Source organism: Lissotriton helveticus, chromosome 7, assembly GCF_964261635.1.
Source record: "Lissotriton helveticus chromosome 7, aLisHel1.1, whole genome shotgun sequence".
NCBI classification, from domain to species: domain Eukaryota; kingdom Metazoa; phylum Chordata; class Amphibia; order Caudata; family Salamandridae; genus Lissotriton; species Lissotriton helveticus.
In genome coordinates this window covers 1,906,055,199-1,906,074,747 of record NC_136068.1, presented here as the reverse complement: position 1 = coordinate 1,906,074,747, position 19,549 = coordinate 1,906,055,199, and positions in this window count along the sequence as shown.

Sequence of the window (19,549 nt, the reverse complement as noted above, 5' to 3'; positions counted from 1 at the left end):
GAAGCCTTACGCATCTGTGCCGTAAAGGCGGCGCATTGCTGGAGTTGCGTGCCAACGATGGCGCAGCTCCAGCAATGCTCTGGGGTGCCCTATCTCCCCAATGCTGCATCAAGCCGTACGTCGGCTTCAAGCAGGCGCAGGGTTTGAGTCACGCATCATTGTCCTAAAAGTGACTGATTGACATCTTGTAGATTTCCCTCAGCCACTTTTAGGATTGGTTCCTGCGCAGGAACACCCTCCCTTGCGCCGGAACGCCCCCTGATGGCGCAGGGCTTTACAACGTGATGCATCTCCCATATGCGTCACTTTGTTAATATACGCCGCACCATGGCGCCTCTTTTGTTCTGCCGCTGCGTCACAAAAGTCACGCAACAATGGAGCAAAAGAGCCGCAAGGGGCTTCAAAATCAGCCCCTACAGCTTCAAGTCCAGTCCTTCCTTTAGACACATGGCTATAAGAAGAAATAGTGGTGGTGGTCGGTGGATTTATAGTTTGAGTATTCACTGATCTGAAAGCACGATGGACTTTGTCTGTCACTTTGCGTGCTGCGGACTGCTGCCTGCCAGGCCAAGGTAAACCTTTTTAGTAGTCTGTTTAGTGAGTTACATAGGAACTTTCAAAGTCGACGGTCCGCAAATCAAGCAATACTAATAACGTAGTATACCACATGAGATCGGTCAATATATCCCGGTGAATAGTTGTCTATCTATTTGCTATTTTGCCCAAATATTTTGTATTGTTATTTTGAAATGTTTGATTTGGTTGACAAATATCATCCATGTTTTCTGGTCTTTCTTTCTTTCATGTTGTACATCAGCTCCCCCCAGGGGCAAGAGGACACAGGAGGAGTAGGAGGGTACTGTTCAGGATGCAGGCCAGGATCGGGCAGGCGAGGGCTCCTTTGCTGGCCCCAGTAAGTTTTAATTTTAATATAGAGTACCTATTTTTTCCTAGCGTTCCTCATTCGATTTTTTCTAAATCGTCTTTGATCTTCTTGTAGACTGGATCTAAATTCTTATCCTGCCTCGACTATGCCTCCCTGTAGTATTACTAGATTATTCTTATTAGTCAGTCTGTGTAGCTAACTAAGATTGCACATTTGGCAATTCCATTGGACTCCCATTCTAGTCAGCAATAGCTCTATGCACTGAGTGCAGTCCTCTGGGATTGTCCATAATGTCTTTTCAAGTCTTCGAAATGTTTATGCTTTGACAATTGCCAACAATAAAAAGGTGAATGACCACCAAGAAAGAATAAGATACTACTTTACTTTTGGTTTGGATACTAGGACAATCCATTCTACTACTGTTACAGGGACAAATCTGCGAAAACAAAACTATGGACACGAAATAATGCAATAAATTATTACATTGTATTTAGTTTTTTTCACATTTCTTTATTCCTCCTAGACCAAATATTATATAGTAGTGAGTGGTGTATTCTAACATTCTTAAATGTACTTTGTAGGTGGAACATCTGGTGGCGGGGCCAGCGCGGAGGTGGTGGTGTTGGACGAGGACTCTGGGGAGGAGGCGGTGCAAGTGCCGGACGTTCCTGTGAGGGTTCACACGGTGGTGGCGGGAAGAGGTAAGCTATATATTTCTTACTTATTGAGATTGAAGACTGCATAGTGTGCTTTCTGCACGGGTGTATTAAAAATCAACCAGGTAGTAGCCTCCTCTAAATGTACTTCGACTTAGCTGTGAAGTTTTTGGCGAGAAGAATCCCAATAAGATCTGAGATGAACTTGATGGATGGGATGAACGAAAAGCGAAAGAAGGGTGTAAGTAAGTGTGGAAGGACGAGACATTTAATGATGGCTGGCAAAGAAGAATGATATGTGTTTGCTTGGTCCCCGAGGTGGCTGGGAAGGAAAGAAAATGGTATGGTGCATGGCTGGGTGAATGATGAAGCAAGGATGGGTGGAAGGAGAACAGCCTGGGTGGGTGAAACAGAAACTGTATGTGTGCATATACCTTGAATGGATGGATGCCTGGATCATGGTATTATCTGACTCTTAGATAGCATATGTGTATCTAGAGAGAGTAGACGGTCACTGGATGAACTAAGTGTTACCTTGAAGAGCATGTAACACCGCACCCGCACATCCGTTCCAGTGTAGGAAAGGCAAGGAAAAGAAGTTGTAATTTTGTCCAAATACTACCATGAATAGTAGCAGTAGTTTGTATTGCAACTGCAAGCACAGCATATATCCGGTTCTTACGGTGGACACTCCCTACCTCTCTTAATAACTTTAGTTTAGTAGTAGTACGTCATTCATGTGTGGGTGTATCACTGTTCACTCAATAATAAGCAAAGCACCTAAAGTCATCCCATATGTCATCAAATACATCCCATGTGAAGTGATAAATAATCAAATTATTTAGCTTCTTCATTTTCCTTTTCTAGTACTCATTTGCACTGTAGGGTGAAAGCTAAATTAATTTAGCAGTAGCCCTTGTAACAGAGTATTCTCAGTGCCACCCGTAATAGAAAAGGAAGAGCTTCACCACCTGCATGTACTGGACCGGTACAGTAACACAAGTCTGTCTCACTCATCATGGTGTGCGTCTGTTTTTCTCGGGTGCAAGTTCACTGCGCTGGCATTATGCCGGCTTGCATAAGATAACGTACCAATTTTCCTAAACAAGAGAGAAGAAGAAGAATAAGACTGGTGGACTGTCATAGTCGACTGTAATGGAAGTCCATAGTGCTCGTAGAATTAGTTCCTTAAACTCCCACTAATTTTAGAGCAAGGATGAAGAAGTGGGAGGCTAGATAGATACTGTCCTCAAGAGTTATGTACTGTGCTTTCAATTTGCTACTTGTACTGTGACACAACTTTGTGCTCAATCACTTTGTGTTATTAATCTTAAGGAGCATTGGTTACAGACTATGTCTTTCTTTCTTCATATAGTTGCTCCTTCCAAATCAACTAGACCATCACGGAGGGAGCAGGCTCGAATGGCCCGGCAACGGAGGCTGGAAGCCACTGTTGCCGAATATCGGCGGCTGGTGGCCCTGGAGGAGGAGGACACGCAGTCAACCGGTACGACAACAACAACATCCACTGGGACAGCTGCATCCTCCTCCGTGCCCCCACGGGCTCCCAGCCAGCGCAATGCTCCAGCGGTACGGAGCCGGGCTACCAAAGCCAACCGCCACCGCCGAGCAGCAAAGACACCAGCTGCCCCGCACAGGAGTTGCAAGGCACGCCAGCGCCGCTTATCCCTAAGAGTGTCCTACCTGGAGCAGGAGGTCCATACCTACAAGAACTTGGTGGAGGGCCTCCGCTTCGACCATGCCACCCTCCGCAAGGAGTATGATGCCCTGCCCGCTAAAGTCAACAGCACACTCCCGTAGTGTAGTGTCCCCTGCCCCTTTTTTAGAGACTTTTGGGGGGTGGGAATTGGGAGTTGGGTTGTGGGACTTTTGAAGGACAATCGTTGGGGTTAGGGAGGGTCTTGCGGGAGATTATTTTGTTAGGGCTACTAAAATATACTTTTTGAAACTTTATCTGACCATACCTGTTTTTTACTGCTTTTGAGTCTGGTGGGTGGGGGTTTAACAGTAAGTTTGTTTTCCTGAGGAGTCCTAGGACTTTAGTAGTACTACCGTCAATCTCTCGTCTATTCCTAATACTCCATTATACAACCTCCCACCAAACGCTTTTCTTACCTGTAATTTGTGTTTGAAAGTAGCTCTAGTCCCAGGGCTGGCTCCACAGGAAATGGCGGTTAAGGTTGGCAATCCTGGGCGGATGAAATGTCCTCATTGCGGTGGTACTAGTGGTGTGACACAGTGGCAGTTGCATGCATATGGAAAAAAAGAAAATGAAACCTGGTTTGTCCTTACTATAGCATTACAACGGTATGATAGAGAATATAGGAGGTGACAGTTCACTAGAACAGTGCCACACAGAGCCTAACAAATGGTAAAGTAGAAAGTATAACTAGTACTTGTGTTGAATTTCTTTGGCATTGGCTACTACTACAAGAAATAGTACTGAAGCTAGCTGAGTAAGTCTACAATATATTCTCGGATTCCTTCACCAGCCTGTTGCTATGACCTTATCCTCCCCAGCAAGTGTGTGGAATTGTTGATGTCATTTAGTCACACATCAAGCAAAACCACACAGCCCGGGGGGAGACGGTTAGGGTTTGGAAAATGGATGGGAATGGGGGTTTCTTTTTGGGTAGGTTTTGTTGAGAGAAAAAAAAAAGCACAGCATTGACAAACAAGAATTGAAGATAAAGAAATCTTTGGGTACAAAGCTAACCATAAATCTTTTAAGTGACATAAAGGAAGTGCATGCCCTACTGCATGCATTGTTACTGAAAAGTAAGTAGTACTAGAATGCGACAGTACAGGGCTGCAGCGTTTTCACTTGCCTATCTCTGCACTCAGAGAAACACTTCTTACATTAAATGAGGTTTAAAAATTAGTCGAAGTAAAACCTATAGAATGGCTGTAGGGATCAATTTAGAAGCAGAGAGAGATCCAAGAAATGCAGTCACACTCAGAGAAGAAAACAATGGATACTGTATCTGTATGTTGTTGTAGTTGTCCTGTTGAATTTGGTAAGTAAGTTGCATGCAGCAAACAATTCCTCTTATTAGCGGCACTCCTGCATTCCAGCTTACGCTGCGTCCAGCAATGTTGGTGACCAGAAGACACCCTGTCCACTGCCTGCCTGGCGGATGCTGCATTGCGGCTCGCTAATGTGAAGCCTGACTCCATCCTTTTTTCCCCATTGCACAGACTGAAACCCGGCCTAACGAGCCCTAAGATAAGAATAGTGGCAAAGGCTTTCTTTAACTATGCCAAATCCCCCTTTTCCCACCATACTACTGCTTTTGAATCTGGTGGGTGGTGGTTTAACAGTAAGTTTGTTTCCCTGAAACTTAAGTCTGTGTCATTTTCTTCCTTTAAGTGTAAATGGCTAAATCTTTTCAACACTAAGTGCCTCTCACAGAGTAAGTGATCCCCCCTTTCCCACCATGGATTTTCAAAAGTCGCTTGCAACAAAAATTACACATTCCCACGAGTGCTCTAAAACCCCAGAACTCAGTTGCAAAAACCAAGAACACCCCGAAACACATGCAATCCTGCTGCAAGGGCTAACCCTAACGAACCCTAAGTTACAAAAAGTACCAAAACCTTTTTCATCATGGATGTTGTTAAAAGCAGTTTTATCCGGTATTAGACCTTCCCAGCAATGGCCCCAGAGCCGTCAACCCAGGCGAAAACAAGTAGAAGACCCCCAAACTGCCAAAAAGCAAAAGTACAAAAATGTGGACTTAGTCACTTTTCTGAAAATTTGCCAAATCACTCAGCGCGCGCTCTGCAGCTAGGCCCTAACTCCCCTCTGCCTCCATGGATTTCCTTCAAACCTCTTGCTATCTAAACTATCCATACCCAGTAGTGCTCCCAGACCCCGAAACCCACCCACAAACACCAGGAAGGCCCACAAACAGGCCCCCGAAAACGCTACATTGAGCGAAATGTCAGTAAATGCAAAATCTTTTTCCTCATGGATGTTGTTAAAAGCAGTTTTATCCGGTATTAGACCTTCCCAGCAATGGCCCCAGAGCCGTCAACCCAGGCGAAAACAAGTAGAAGACCCCCAAACTGCCAAAAAGCAAAAGTACAAAAATGTGGTTAAAGTTTTAATTATATTAACTTGTGCAAAACAAAGAAAAACTGAAACACAGGAATAAAAGTGAATAAGTACGAAAAAGAAAATTTCTGAATTGATTGTCTCATTTTCAGGCCTCGGTGTCAGGGAAGAAGAGTTCGTCCTCATACTCTGCGAATTCAGGCAGGAGTAGGTCAGTGTCACCTAACACAGAAGAAATTCCCTCATCTAAGTTGCTGTCCTCCTCGTCTTCTTCAGTCGTGCGATCTGGTACTTTGAAATCTGGTGGTATGAGGTGCTCATTCATCTTGATCATTGTCAATATCTCCACATTTTTGGGCGAGAGGCGGGTCCGTTTGCAAGTTACAATGCCACCAGCAGCACTGAAAACACGTTCAGAAGAAACGCTTGCGAGTGGGCAAGCCAAGTAATGTATAGCCAGGCGGGTGATCTCTGGCCACAATTCTTTTTTCCCATGCCAATACGCCAATGGGTCAGCATTAACATAGACCTCTGTTGAGTCATTCAGATAGTCCTGCACCATCGACTCAAAGTTCTCCACGGTTCCTCCACTTTGCTGAATTTTTGCTCGGACCTTTTGAGAACCATAACCAATCTCAGCTAGCCAATCCTCTTCATCACCCGATATTTCTTTTTTGTCTGGTGCAGATGATGCGGTTGCCGGTGTGTTTAAAGGCTGAGAGGTCACTCCTGCCACAGCCACAGGTGCAGAAGTGGAGTCTTTTGACTGGGGATGGCCTGCTGATGCTGATGTACTACCTTTTCCTTCAATTTCCTTCCGTTCTCTTTCAAACCTTGTAGTGTAGTTCCTATCATCCCAATAGGCTCTGCGCATTGGAATAATACCTTCAATAGTATAGCCCTAGACCAGACGTTAACTAGGTCTACTACTGTCGATATTAGACTTAAAGTTTTGGGTTTGCCAGCTTAGCTCAGAGTTCACTAGAAACTTTCTCGAATGTTCAGGAAGGAATTAACTTCCCTGATTAGACAAGAAGGGATTTAGTTTCTGACAACCATAGAACATGACAACTTTGCTCTCCCCTAATCAAGAGTGTATCTCGAGAGTCGTGTGAACAAAAGGCAATTTATTTTACTCACTCAGTACGTGCATTCTTAGTCTCATCAGATTGTAGAGAAAAGGAAGAGACGGGCGTGTTCAATAAAAGATGTTATTTATTGATCAGTCTCTTTTCTCATACAAGAGAAATGGATCGATATTATTGCAATACTTATAGCTAAGTAAAGTGCATACATTAAAAGCAGAAGTATAAAATAATACTGTAAAAACATTAATATGGTTTCTAAGCCATAAGATTTTTAAAATGAATAAAATAGATCTATACACATATACATTTGACTAAACGTACTCAACTGGTGTTTCTAAATACGCCTACCCCGTGTACCTGACCTAAGCCTAATACGTGGGCGGGAATAGAAAATTACAGTTTAAGTTAAGTTTGTTTTGCCAAGTGACTGACTAAAGAATTCTCTGCGAGGGGTTCAGTTCTGTACCTGGAATTTAGGATGAATGAGGGATGGTATCTCTTGTCTCTGGTCTCGATATTCCAGGCAGCCTGCGAGGGCTACCCGGAAACGCCGGTGCTGGATTTTCTCGGCAGGAGAAAGCAGCTTCTCTCAGCGCGTCAGGAAGGCGGGGCTGCGCCAGCGGGGTCTGCTCTGCTCTGGGCTTCAGCAAGTATGGCTGCTCCGTCTCGTCACCACCGCGTGTGTTTGCATAGGGCAATATCGGTAATATTTATACCTTTAAGGTGCCGAGATTGACGTAAGGATGGACATAGATACGTCAATAAGGATGTCATACGACTTGGTCGTTAGCACATTCTTTTGCTGAAGTTCTCGATGAAATCAAAACAATGGCCGCAGGGTTTTTCCAGGTTGACATAGGTTTGATTTGTTTTGAGAACTCTGTATGCCTTATCAGGGGCTGGAGGAATATCGCTTGTCTAATTAGATTGCAAGCGTTATGACCTAATCAGATAACACGTTCCTGTGCCGTAGTGTGGCTTTATCAGATAACGGTTCCTGCATCATGGGGGTTTTCTGCCTCATGGGCTGGCTGCTAGTTAACTTGTTAACCAGAATAGGGTCAGGAATAGGGGGATCGATCCAGAACCTATAGGAATACATCACACCCACTCCACGCTAACTATGGACATATTTACTAATCTATGCATAGTAAAACATACTATAGAGTATAGTGTATACCTTACCACCCCAAAATACATAAATGCATTTTGAAATTTTCAAATATACGGAAAAAATGCAGTCATATGTATTGTATGCACTCAAGCTGTAGAATAATGCTAAAGTAATCACGCATTTGTATACATTATTGCTATTCGGTATATGAGAATTTACACATGAAATGGCTCTTAATACAGAAAAAAGGTTCGAGACCATTCCATCACAGAATAAAATATTTATGAACATACCAGCGGGCAGCTAATGTCTATAAGCTATCTAAAAATTAGAAAGTTTAGTTCTCTAAGAATAGTTCTTACTTTAAGCAGAAGATAAGTGTCCCGAAAAATATGCAAAAATATTGTGGGGCTGCTTGAAAAAATTGCTGTCCGTGAACTGGAGGGAAAAGTGTTCATGTGACTCTATTATTAAAGTTGAAGGCCAAATTCAGGGAACGCCGTGTGCGAGCTTGTTCAAAAGTCTCTATTTCTGCTCTGGTGAGAACATCATATCATTTAGACTCTCGAAAAAGTTGTCAACAGCTTCCTGGGAAAGTTCCACTAACTCGGAAATAGGTGTAACCATGCATTCGTGCGCATGATTGTCTCCATTGACATTCTGATTTGGATTGCTGACAGAAGGTCGTACCTGATCGATGCTGCTTTCATCTTGAACTTCACTACCCCTTAATCGTAGTGGTGAAGCTCCCACGAATGCCGTCATCAGGATTGGTAGCCGTTGAGGGCAGCACAAAGCATGAGCCTTGATTGGACTCAACAATGTTTCTGCATCCATTGGCGCATCCGATTGTAGCGTCAGACAGGTGTCTAACACGCATTCTTCTCCGCATAGCAGGCACCTTAATACAGGTAAAACACATCGTTGCCACATTGGTCGAAATGATAGAAACCAAGTCATGTTCAGGTCTCTAAGCCGGGATAGTCCCAGGATTTTTGATATCCGGTCCCGGTATCCAATGGCTAGGATTGTTTCTTCCCTTGTCGCAGGTGTTCTGTCTGTGACATGGTTTGCCATAACGAAATATAAGGACTAGGAATAGGATTCCTGCAATCAGTCCTAAAATGAGGGGAAGTCCGCCAAAAATCGAGTGGACGAAATCTGGAAAAATACCCAGTATGGCTTTGAATGGTGTTAATGCCATCGAAAATACTGTCTTAAATACTTGTGAGACCCCACTGGTATCAGAAATATTTAAGATTTCATTCAGGATTTCTGCGAAATGTATGGGGGAATTAGTTGATAACAATGAATGTATCTCTGCAGTCGTCCTTGCGACTTGGAGATCATACGTTTCTTTTGATGACGTGAGCCTGGTTGGCGTCTGAAGAAGCACTGTTTTCATTCTGCTTAAAGTATCTATTCGAATAGAAGTAATTTTCAAGTTGGGCCATGCCCTTGCCTCCCTGTCTGGAAAGGAGCTGGGGAACAATGAGCGTCCACAGCACTTGACCTTCGCAGTCGTAGTTACGAGAAAAGGAGTCCCGGGCATAAGACTACAACATCTGCGATCTACAATTAGAATGTAACTCCCATTATAGAGTCTTTGAAAGAATGGTTCTATCTCTGTTGCAGGTGCGCCTTGCTGGTGACATGAAAGGTTATTTGAGTTCCCTTCACAGGCTCCATGCAAACTAATTCCGTTACACAGAAGTGTACCGCTCAGTGACATCGCACAATTATTGCCACTAAGAAACACTTTCTGTCCTTTATTACTGACACATGCATGTGAATAGGGCAGGTTCCATGTTGTTTTAATGTACCCTTTTCCCAATTTTTCGTACATGCCAGCCTGTATATATTTTTGGCAGTATTGAAACCTGAAGGTTCAAATTGGAATATTAATTATCCCATGTATTATCCATTCACTGACAGGTCGTTCTGACATTGTCACTGGTAATCTTTCGAGTTTCTCAATGCTCAGGATTGTATAATCAGCATCCTTTTGTGCCATACTGATTTGTCTATCAGTAAGGTTAAAGATATGGAATAGTGACGTTGTGTTGATTAAACGCCAAGGCACATAGCCTGAACGCAGATTTTGTAACGTCCAGCCAAGCTGTACAATAGAACGCAATTGGGACTGACCGTGTTGTAATAACAGTAAGTCTTGCGATAATATGTCGATTGCTGAAGACACAATGCTGTCCAAAGAAAAAATTCTGGAGGACAGAGTCATTAACCCATTGTCCACTACAGAAAGTGATTTTTCCAAATTAATACGGTCAATTTCCCGTATTCTCTCTGCTGTCTCAATTTGAGTAACCTTCCAGGCCTCATTGTATGCTGCATATACAGAGGCTGCTATGAAACGTTTTTGACACTGTTTGCGTGGTCCCATAATGAAATCACGCAAGTCAGCACCATCAGTAAGTAAAGTTAGGTGTCGCTTAATTTCTGCCAGTGTGGAAGTTTGTAGCCATTGAAGGCATAATTTGCCCACACTGTAGGTGGTTATTATCCCTGGGTGTTGTCTTTGAGGATATCTAGGGTCTGGCCTGGTCATTTTGAACCCCTGTGTTTTGTTCAGGAATCTGTCTTGACAGTTATTAGTATCTGTGGGCCAGATCAACCACTGTTTCCAATCAGGATGTGTTCTGTTTTGGTTTAATACATAGTTTACGTCTATCTCCTCATCTGTAGAGGTATTGCTGTACATTATTGGCTTTGGAATAGACGGTTTATTTAAGTCTTTGATTTTGGCTAGGCCAAGACAGGTAGTTTGTTGGACAGTGTCATTTAAAAATATAATTTGTTCTGGGATCATGCAGGCTCTAAACATGGATTCTATACCCTGTACTTGCCATTCTTTTGTGCCCCAAACACTTTTCAATTCAACATTTTTGTCCCAATAATCAAAACCAAAAGTATTCATTTGTTCAAAGAATGAGTCTGAATATATCAATTTTGTGTTGGTTATCATGAAATAAAATGTTTCAGCATTACTTGTGTTAAAACCTGAAAAGTATGAATATTTGTCATAAAAGGTTCTTGAGCTTCCTTTTGGAGGGGTTGCACAATGTTCCCATTGATTATAATTTAAAACATTTCTAGGTTGTGCAGATTTATGTAAAAAATGGTTACCATAGTGGTGGTAGCAATACATACTATCATAATTTGTAGAACCCTGCAAATAATCATGTTTGGTAAATTTAGCAGACATTACTAAGTCAGACATCATATTATTAATGCTTTCGAAGTCCCAATCATCAGCAAATGAGCTTGGTTTTACAAAGTCACTCAATGAGATCTTAATTTGGTGTGGATATTTCAGGATTTCAACCGGACCATAAATTTCGTAGTCAGTGTTGTCCCATGCTACCCCACCCGGTATAGGATTGGCTGTGAAGTTGACTGAAGAAAGTTCTCTTTTCTCGACGTGTGAAGATGTGTGTGGTTTGAGGATCAAGTTGATTTGCTGTGTCCATTTTAGCATATTTTCCCTCAATGAAGCGTCCCAAAGTTAGTACCATGATGAGCCCATGATGAGCCAAAGTATGAGGATAAATGCACCAAAACCCACCCAAAATTCGATCCATGGAGAAATCAGATATGTTTCTTTCAGTTGTTTCAAAAGTTCTTTAGCTTTATCTTTAAAGGTTTTTGATGATGGCTGTGTCTTTGATTCACTGAAGCCTTCAGAGGAATCATCGAAGTTTATGAAGTAGCCGGATGCAGTTCTGTCAATTGTTCCAATTGCTTCAGGATTACTGTTTCTTGCATTTTCACTTGGTACTTCATTATAGATTGGTGTGTCTCTGCTAAATGTTTTTATTTGGGTTTTCAGAGGTCTAAGTTCCATTGCATTGTTGCATAGTCCTTGTTGTTCTTCTGTAGGCGTTTCGAATGTGATGAGCCTCTTAGTTAGGACCTCTGTACTGGTAGCAAACCTTGGTGTTCTGCTACTTATTGGGAGTCCACTTGGCCTACTATTTGTTATCGGCCACATGATTGTGGTTTTACCAGGTCGATGGATACAACTCGGTTCTCCTTTTTACCAGCAAGTGGCGGTAGTACAACTGATCTTGTCCCGTTGACAGACAAGACAGGAACTGCTTTTCTGTAAGAAGGCCCAAATTCCTTCTTTACCGCGATCTTTTCTCTGACTAGATCCCCGACTTTTGGAATCCAGACAGGTCTTGCTGGGACAGGTGGTGGTTCTTCAGTGGTTGTTGGCTGCTGTTTCAACTTTATGTTGCTCAGGTCTTTTCTTGTTTCATTTAAGTCCTGTAAAATAGCCAAACGGTCTTTGATATCAAAGCTTTTTTCCTTTACCACTGAAGTCTGACTGTCAAGGTCAAAGATCAACATCCTAGTTCCAAATAATAATTCGTACGGACTGAATCCCTTCAGAGAATTTCTTGGCAAGTTATTTAGACTACGTTGGACACTTATTAGATGTTTGACCCACCCAGCTCCCGAACCTAATATCCTTTCCGTTATAGATTGCTTTATGCCTTGGTTTTTTCTTTACACCATCCCGTATCCCTCAGGAAGGAAGTGAGAAGATTCCCGCTGTGCTATGCTCATTTGGCCATGTTTCCCCTCAGGCTGGAGGGCTAGAGTGAAAACAATGGTCAAACGTAGCATGCTCTTAGCGTATATGCCATTTAGACTCGCAAATCCTTGTATAACAGTCCAGACGTCAGCCGAGTGCTGGTGATCTACATTATAAGTGGAAACTAGCCTGTATATGTTAATCGCAAGCCTTGCTTTTTACTGTTGATTTTCTCTGGAGTGAAACGACACGATATTACACCGTTTCTCTCACCACTGCGATTCCTGTTGCAATTGGGGCAGTTTTTTACAAACATGGTATGATGCAGGCTCATGCCTGGCCACCAATACCTTGATTGTAATTCTTCCAGAGAATCTTTTAGTTTGAGGTGTCTGAGACCCTCGCCCATATGTGCGTCTGCGATTAACAAGTTTCTCCTGTCCATGTTTGGAATCACTCTATCCCCCACTCCAGGGATTCGAGCAAAAGGGACGGAGTTTTCATCGATTATGTATGTATAATTGAGTGGATAGTTGATCGGTAACGCTGAGCAGTCGCCTTTTGATGACGTTTTCACCGCCAGCACTGTTTCACCGTCAATATACTTTGCTGTACGCTTTTTTCGAACTACGGAAGCCGATTTAGTGGCTGCCGCTGTGGCTGTCTCAGCCAATGAATTCCCTGCAACGTGAACGCCATCACGCTGATGACTCAGTGAGTGTGTCACGTGAGTCTTTGGTAGTTCTTTTTGTAAAAGAGCTATTTGTTCCCAAAGCAGTTTTTGCTTTATTGTTGCACCTGTGTCATCTTTGTAACCGTTTTGAATCCATGTCTGCAAATCCTTGTTGTATGATTTGACGCAGTAATATGAATCTGACACTATAAGTGTCGGGAATTCGCGATCCGCATTATCTAGCGCCATTTTCAATGCTAATATTTCAGTTTGTTGTTCTGAATTAGTTTCTACTGAGTGTGTTTTTGTTAATAGAGGTTTTAGTTTACCTCCGCGCCACACTTCTTTTGTAATCTCACATGTGGGGTTGTTTGCTTGTTCTCCCCAAACGGGGCGTTGAGCATGTCCGTCTGTATAAATTACACAGGCGTAATGTCGCAAAGGCAGAATGTCGATTGGCAGAGGGAATGTTCTTACGTATTCTAGATTTTTTAACTCTTCTAGTTCTGGATCAAAGTAGTAGTATACTTTGTCCGTTGTGATTGAATTCACCCATTGTATCCATTCCGGATTCAATGTTGTTGTTGGTAAATTACACGGTGTTGTTAGTGCCTCAAAGGCTGATTCTGCTGTTCTGACTGTGATATGTCTACCGTCAGCTTGATCTTTTTCTCTAGCTATTGCGGTGTGAACTGCATGAATAATTTTTTCTTTAATACTGAACTTCTGTTCAGCTTCTGTGTACAAGTGTGATTTGAATGCAATTGGTACTTTTTCTCCCTCATTAGAGGTCAGGTATGTGAATCCGCATCTTCCTGGGATGACTCGAATCACAAGATTGCGTGTGTTATCACGTGTTTCTAATTTTGTTTAAATTAGCATGTCTGTTTGTAAGGATCTCAGAATTTCTGTGTGTATTTGAGTCCAATTGGATCTTTTAAAATCTGGTTTTATCAGATCATAAAGGGGTTTGACCCTTTCTGCGTAATTTGCAATGTATGTTCTTCCGAAATTTAGGAAGCCTAAAATTGACTGTAGGTTTTTTAATGTTCTAGGTGCTTGGAGTACGGCACATTTTTCTAGAAAATTGTCAGCCAGGCTTTTGCCTTCACTTGATAATTCATATCCTAAGAAAAGGACTGTCAGATGAGCAATTCTGGATTTTTTAAAGTTGAATTTGTAACCCTCTGCTGCGAACCCAAGTATTATGGTGTTCACTCTTTTCAAGTGAGTATCCAAGTCATCATCTGTTAAGTATATGTCGTCGACATAAGATAATGCTTCGTCATCATATGTTTGTAGTAATTCTGTTACTCTCGCCGAGAATACTCCCGGGCTGTTCTTGTACCCCTGGGCTAACCGACAGAATTGTTTTTGAGTGCCATTTATTGAGAACGCAGACAAATATCTGCTCTCTGGAGCTACGTTTTGACAAAAGAATCCATTAGAGATGTCTAAGGTTGTTTTGTATTTTTTGCGCACTATGTTATTCATTAGTGCAGCACTATGCGAATTTTGCACTGCAAAAGTTTTGCAACATGTGTTAAGGTGTCGGTAATCCAAAACTAGACGATACGAATTGTCTGGTTTGGAGACCGGAAACAAAGGGTTGTTCATTTGTGAGGTGCAAGTTTCAATCACCCCCTGGTATTCTAGCTGATCTAGGATTTCTTTTACCTGTTTTTTAGCTTCTTGCTTGATTGGGTACTGCCTTTGTGCAGTAGGTTGTGATTTTAAATGGATTTTGTGAGGAGGAGAGTCCTCATCCCATCCTACATGATTTTTATATAAAGCAGGAGCTAAAGCTACTGCCCACTTTCTTGCAAGTGTGTATTTTTTATGAATTGGGATATGATTTGAGAAGGCAGGCATAATTATTTCTTCGCCATGAGGGCACTCCCTGAAAACTCTGGTGGCCAGTCTTTTTCAGCTAGAAGGATGTCATAGCCCTTGGAGAGATTATCCCAAAATAGTCCCCTTATTTTTCTAGTCTTATCCCCTTCTATACGTAATGTTATTTCATATATTTTGTGAGGTTTGCTAACTCTGGTGTCTGCAGTTTCCACTTGAAGATATTCATTCATGTCCACTGTCTCCAGATGATTCATAAGGACTTTGCGAGCTATGCTCACTTCTGCTGCACTGTCTAGCATTGTCTGAGCCCATTCTCCGTTTTTCAGTTGTGTCCTCAGTATTCTCGGCATTGTTAACTACCTTGATACTGGCTACCTTCTTTTTTGGAAATTGTAATTTCTTTTTTAGCTGAGCAGGTTCCTTGTCTTTGGACTTGGCGTGCTCTTCTCTTTGTTCTGATTGTCCTTTTCTTTCCGATTTCTGCGAGGAAGTCTGAAAAGATTGAGAGGGACGTGTATCAATGTCTTGATATCTATCAGGCTTTTTTATATTATCCCTATTTCTAAGGTTATATCTTTTCCCAGAGGGGTCACTCTGGGGTGACCTGTGTCTTTGGTTCGGAGATTTCTCTCTTCGCCTAGGAGACCTTCCTCTGGACTGGAATTTCATTTCTTTAGGATTGGATTGTTTGTTTCCATCCCAGCTCTTTTTCTGTGATGTTGAATTATTATTAAAAAATATTTTTTCAGGACTTTCAATCAGTTGTGGTTTTACTGGTATTCCACCTAAACTATCTCTACCTAGTTCCTCATAGGATTTTTCTATGATTCTGGCAATTTCAGCTGGTTGGTCTGCTATATCTGTCTCCTTTAACCTCTGGCGGATCGCCACGTTTGCTGCTTCTCCCTTGATGTTGGCTAATAATATAGCCGAGACCTGCTTGAAGTCTTTTAGTAATTTCATACCAAGAGTTAAAGCGGGTTCCGGACCATATTCATCTTGAATTTGTTTTAGCACATCTGGTATTACCGAAATGGATGGAACACCGTGCGTTTTTGTGTAGATGGAAGCAAAGACTGTACCCCAAGTGTCACCGTCCTCAATGTGTGGTGCGATTCCCATTGGAAGACAGATAGTCAGAATCCTGTGTTTTTCTAGCGGGGTGGTGTCTGGAAACACCGCCTCTATTTGGGTGATTTTTTGTGCCAACCAGAATGGTATTTGTTCCCGTTTAGCCGGTACTTTACCTAGGCAGGACTGTATGTTCTGTGGTGTAATTATATTGGTGTTCCCCTGGTGAGGGGTCAGCTGTGGAATTTTAATTGCTGGTTGAATTGTAGAAGTCCGCATCACATATTGGACTAATTGTCTATGTATTTTTATTAATTGTTTTAGCTGTGTTAAAAGGGTAGCTGCAGACATCCCGTCGATGTCTGGATGTGGTGTGTATCCGGCTAGGACCGGCCACGTTGCTCCTGGTCTACCTAAAGGACCGAGCCTGGTGATGTGATTATTATGTTTTAGGGCGCCATCAAATAAGAGCAGGTGCTCTTGAAATTTGAGTGGTACTTCCACCTCCTCGAAAGGAGTGTACGTTTCAGGAGGTTCCTCTATTTTGTAATAGTGGAAGTACTTTGTTACAGCATTTGCTGCTGGAAAATGTATCCATGAATAGTATACCTCTGTCTGCCGATATTCGTGTGCCTCAATTACGAATATGACTGTGCCACCTCTAGGTGTCAGTCCATTTTCTATAAGTGTTAAGGTTATAGATTTCCTTTTGATGACCGGGATGAGTATTATATCCTGGTCTGCATCTTGTATAGCAGCATCAGCTGCTGCGAGTTCAGTTGCTAATCTAACTGCCTCTCTTTCATCATCACTGTCTACCATTTTACCGACAGGAAGGTTATTCTGTTTGTTTGCAGATCAGGTTTCTTATGGAAACAAAGATTAGATGCACAATATTTTGGAACAGTGTATCCTTCAACGTTGACTAAACCAAGAACCATACATAGGAGTTCCCTCCTGCGAGGTCTGGCGGATATAACCTTTTACCCACTCCAGACGTCTTTGGAGTATTATGGGGAAAAAGGGGTCTGAGTGAGAAAGCACGACTGAGTTACTCTAAATGTCTTACGTTAGTTTTATCGCCCTTTCCAAACTTGTTGGGCGCCATGTAGTGTAGTTCCTATCATCCCAATAGGCTCTGCGCATTGGAATAATACCTTCAATAGTATAGGCCTAGACCAGACGTTAACTAGGTCTACTACTGTCGATATTAGACTTAAAGTTTTGGGTTTGCCAGCTTAGCTCAGAGTTCACTAGAAACTTTCTCGAATGTTCAGGAAGGAATTAACTTCCCTGATTAGACAAGAAGGGATTTAGTTTCTGACAACCATAGAACATGACAACTTTGCTCTCCCCTAATCAAGAGTGTATCTCGAGAGTCGTGTGAACAAAAGGCAATTTATTTTACTCAGTCAGTACGTGCATTCTTAGTCTCAGCAGATTGTAGAGAAAAGGAAGAGACGGGCGTGTTCAATAAAAGATGTTATTTATTGATCAGTCTCTTTTCTCATACAAGAGAAATGGATCGATATTATTGCAATACTTATAGCTAAGTAAAGTGCATACATTAAAAGCAGAAGTATAAAATAATACTGTAAAAACATTGATATGGTTTCTAAGCCATAAGATGTTTAAAATTAATAAAATAGATCTATACACATATACATTTGACTTAAACGTACTCAACTGGTGTTTCTAAATACGCCTACCCCGTGTACCTGACCTAAGCCTAATACGTGGGCGGGAATAGAAAGTTACAGTTTAAGTTAAGTTTGTTTTGCCAAGTGACTGACTAAAGAATTCTCTGCGAGGGGTTATTCAGTTCTGTACCTGGAATTTAGGATGAATGAGGGATGGTATCTCTTGTCTCTGGTCTCGATATTCCAGGCTGCCTGCGAGGGCTACCCGGAAACGCCGGTGCTGGATTTTCTCGGCAGGAGAATGCAGCTTCTCTCAGCGCGTCAGGAAGGCGGGGCTGCGCCAGCGGGGTCTGCTCTGCTCTGGGCTTCGGCAAGTATGGCTGCTCCGTCTCGTCACCACCGCGTGTGTTTGCATAGGGCAATATCGGTAATATTTATACCTTTAAGGTGCTGAGATTGACGTAAGGATGGACATAGATACGTCAATAAGGATGTCATACGACTTGGTCGTTAGCACATTCTTTTGCTGAAGTTCTCGATGAAATCAAAACAATGGCCGCAGGTTTTTTCCAGGTTGACATAGGTTTGATTTGTTTTGAGAACTCCGTATGCCTTATCAGGGGCTGGAGGAATATCGCTTGTCTAATTAGATTGCAAGCGTTATGACGTAATCAGATAACACGTTCCTGTGCCGTAGTGTGGCTTTATCAGATAACGGTTCCTGCATCATGGGGGTTTTCTGCCTCATGGGCTGGCTGCTAGTTAACTTGTTAACCAGAATAGGGTCAGGAATAGGGGGATCGATCCAGAACCTATAGGAATACATCACAACCTGATGACTGACCAGGCTATCCAACGTTTGTACTTTTTAACATCTTCATCACCAAAAGGAAATAATGCACAGCCTGCCAGCGCCTTTTTGTAGCGTTGATGCAGAATAGTAGCACAAATGTAATGCTGTTCTGAGTGGATCTTTTGAAGACGTTCATCGCCAAGTAGACGCTCTAATAATTTCTCCGCCAAAACAAAAGCTTCTTGCTTTTCTGCATCTTTTTGAAACTTTGAAGACACCGCCTTCAGTTTGTGCTCCAGCATGCGCAACAATGGGATAGCTTTTCCCAAATTACAGTCCTCCCTGCTGACTGCACGCGTGAAGACCTCAAAAGGACGAAGCATGTCTGTCAGGCTTTTAACTAGCTCCCATTGCGCCGCATTTAACCTCAGGTCCTCCTTCACAGCTGTACCCATTGTTAAGAAATACTGATCGAGTACAACAAACTGCTCATACAGACGCTCATGCATGTAGAAGGTTTTGTTCCAACGTGTTGGCACCTCCTGGATGAGTGCTTTCACTGGCATTCGACGTTCATGTAGCAGGCTCCTCAGATGCTTCCGGGCCTTAAAAGAATGGCTGAAATGGTTGCACATTTTTCGGCAGGTGACCACTAACTGGCATGCTGGACTTTCTTTCTCCAAGAATTTTTTAACAACCAGGTTTATACAGTGCGCCAAACACGGCACTCTGAAATAGTCACCCAGTTCCATGGCCTTAACTACATTGGCGCCATTATCCGTGGAAACATAACCAATGCTGCGTTTTTTTGGAGACAGCCAGTGAAAGACCTTTGTGTTGAACTCATTCAAAATGTTTTCTGCTGTATGACGTCTCTCCAAGCCAAACATGGCTAGTGTTGCATGTTTCCGAGCAGCTTTAAAAACTTGGTCCAGGTCAGCACCTGCGTTTAGCTGTGCTTTAACCCCTGAAAAAGAGACCCAGTGTGCAGTGATGCACATGTAATCAGTGCCTGCGCCACTGGTCCACATGTCTGTTGTGAGATGTATAGTGTGAACAGCACTCTTCTGCAAAGCTGCCCCAATCACCTCCAGCACATCTTCATGTAGTGCTGGAACCGCAACTCTGACAAAATAGT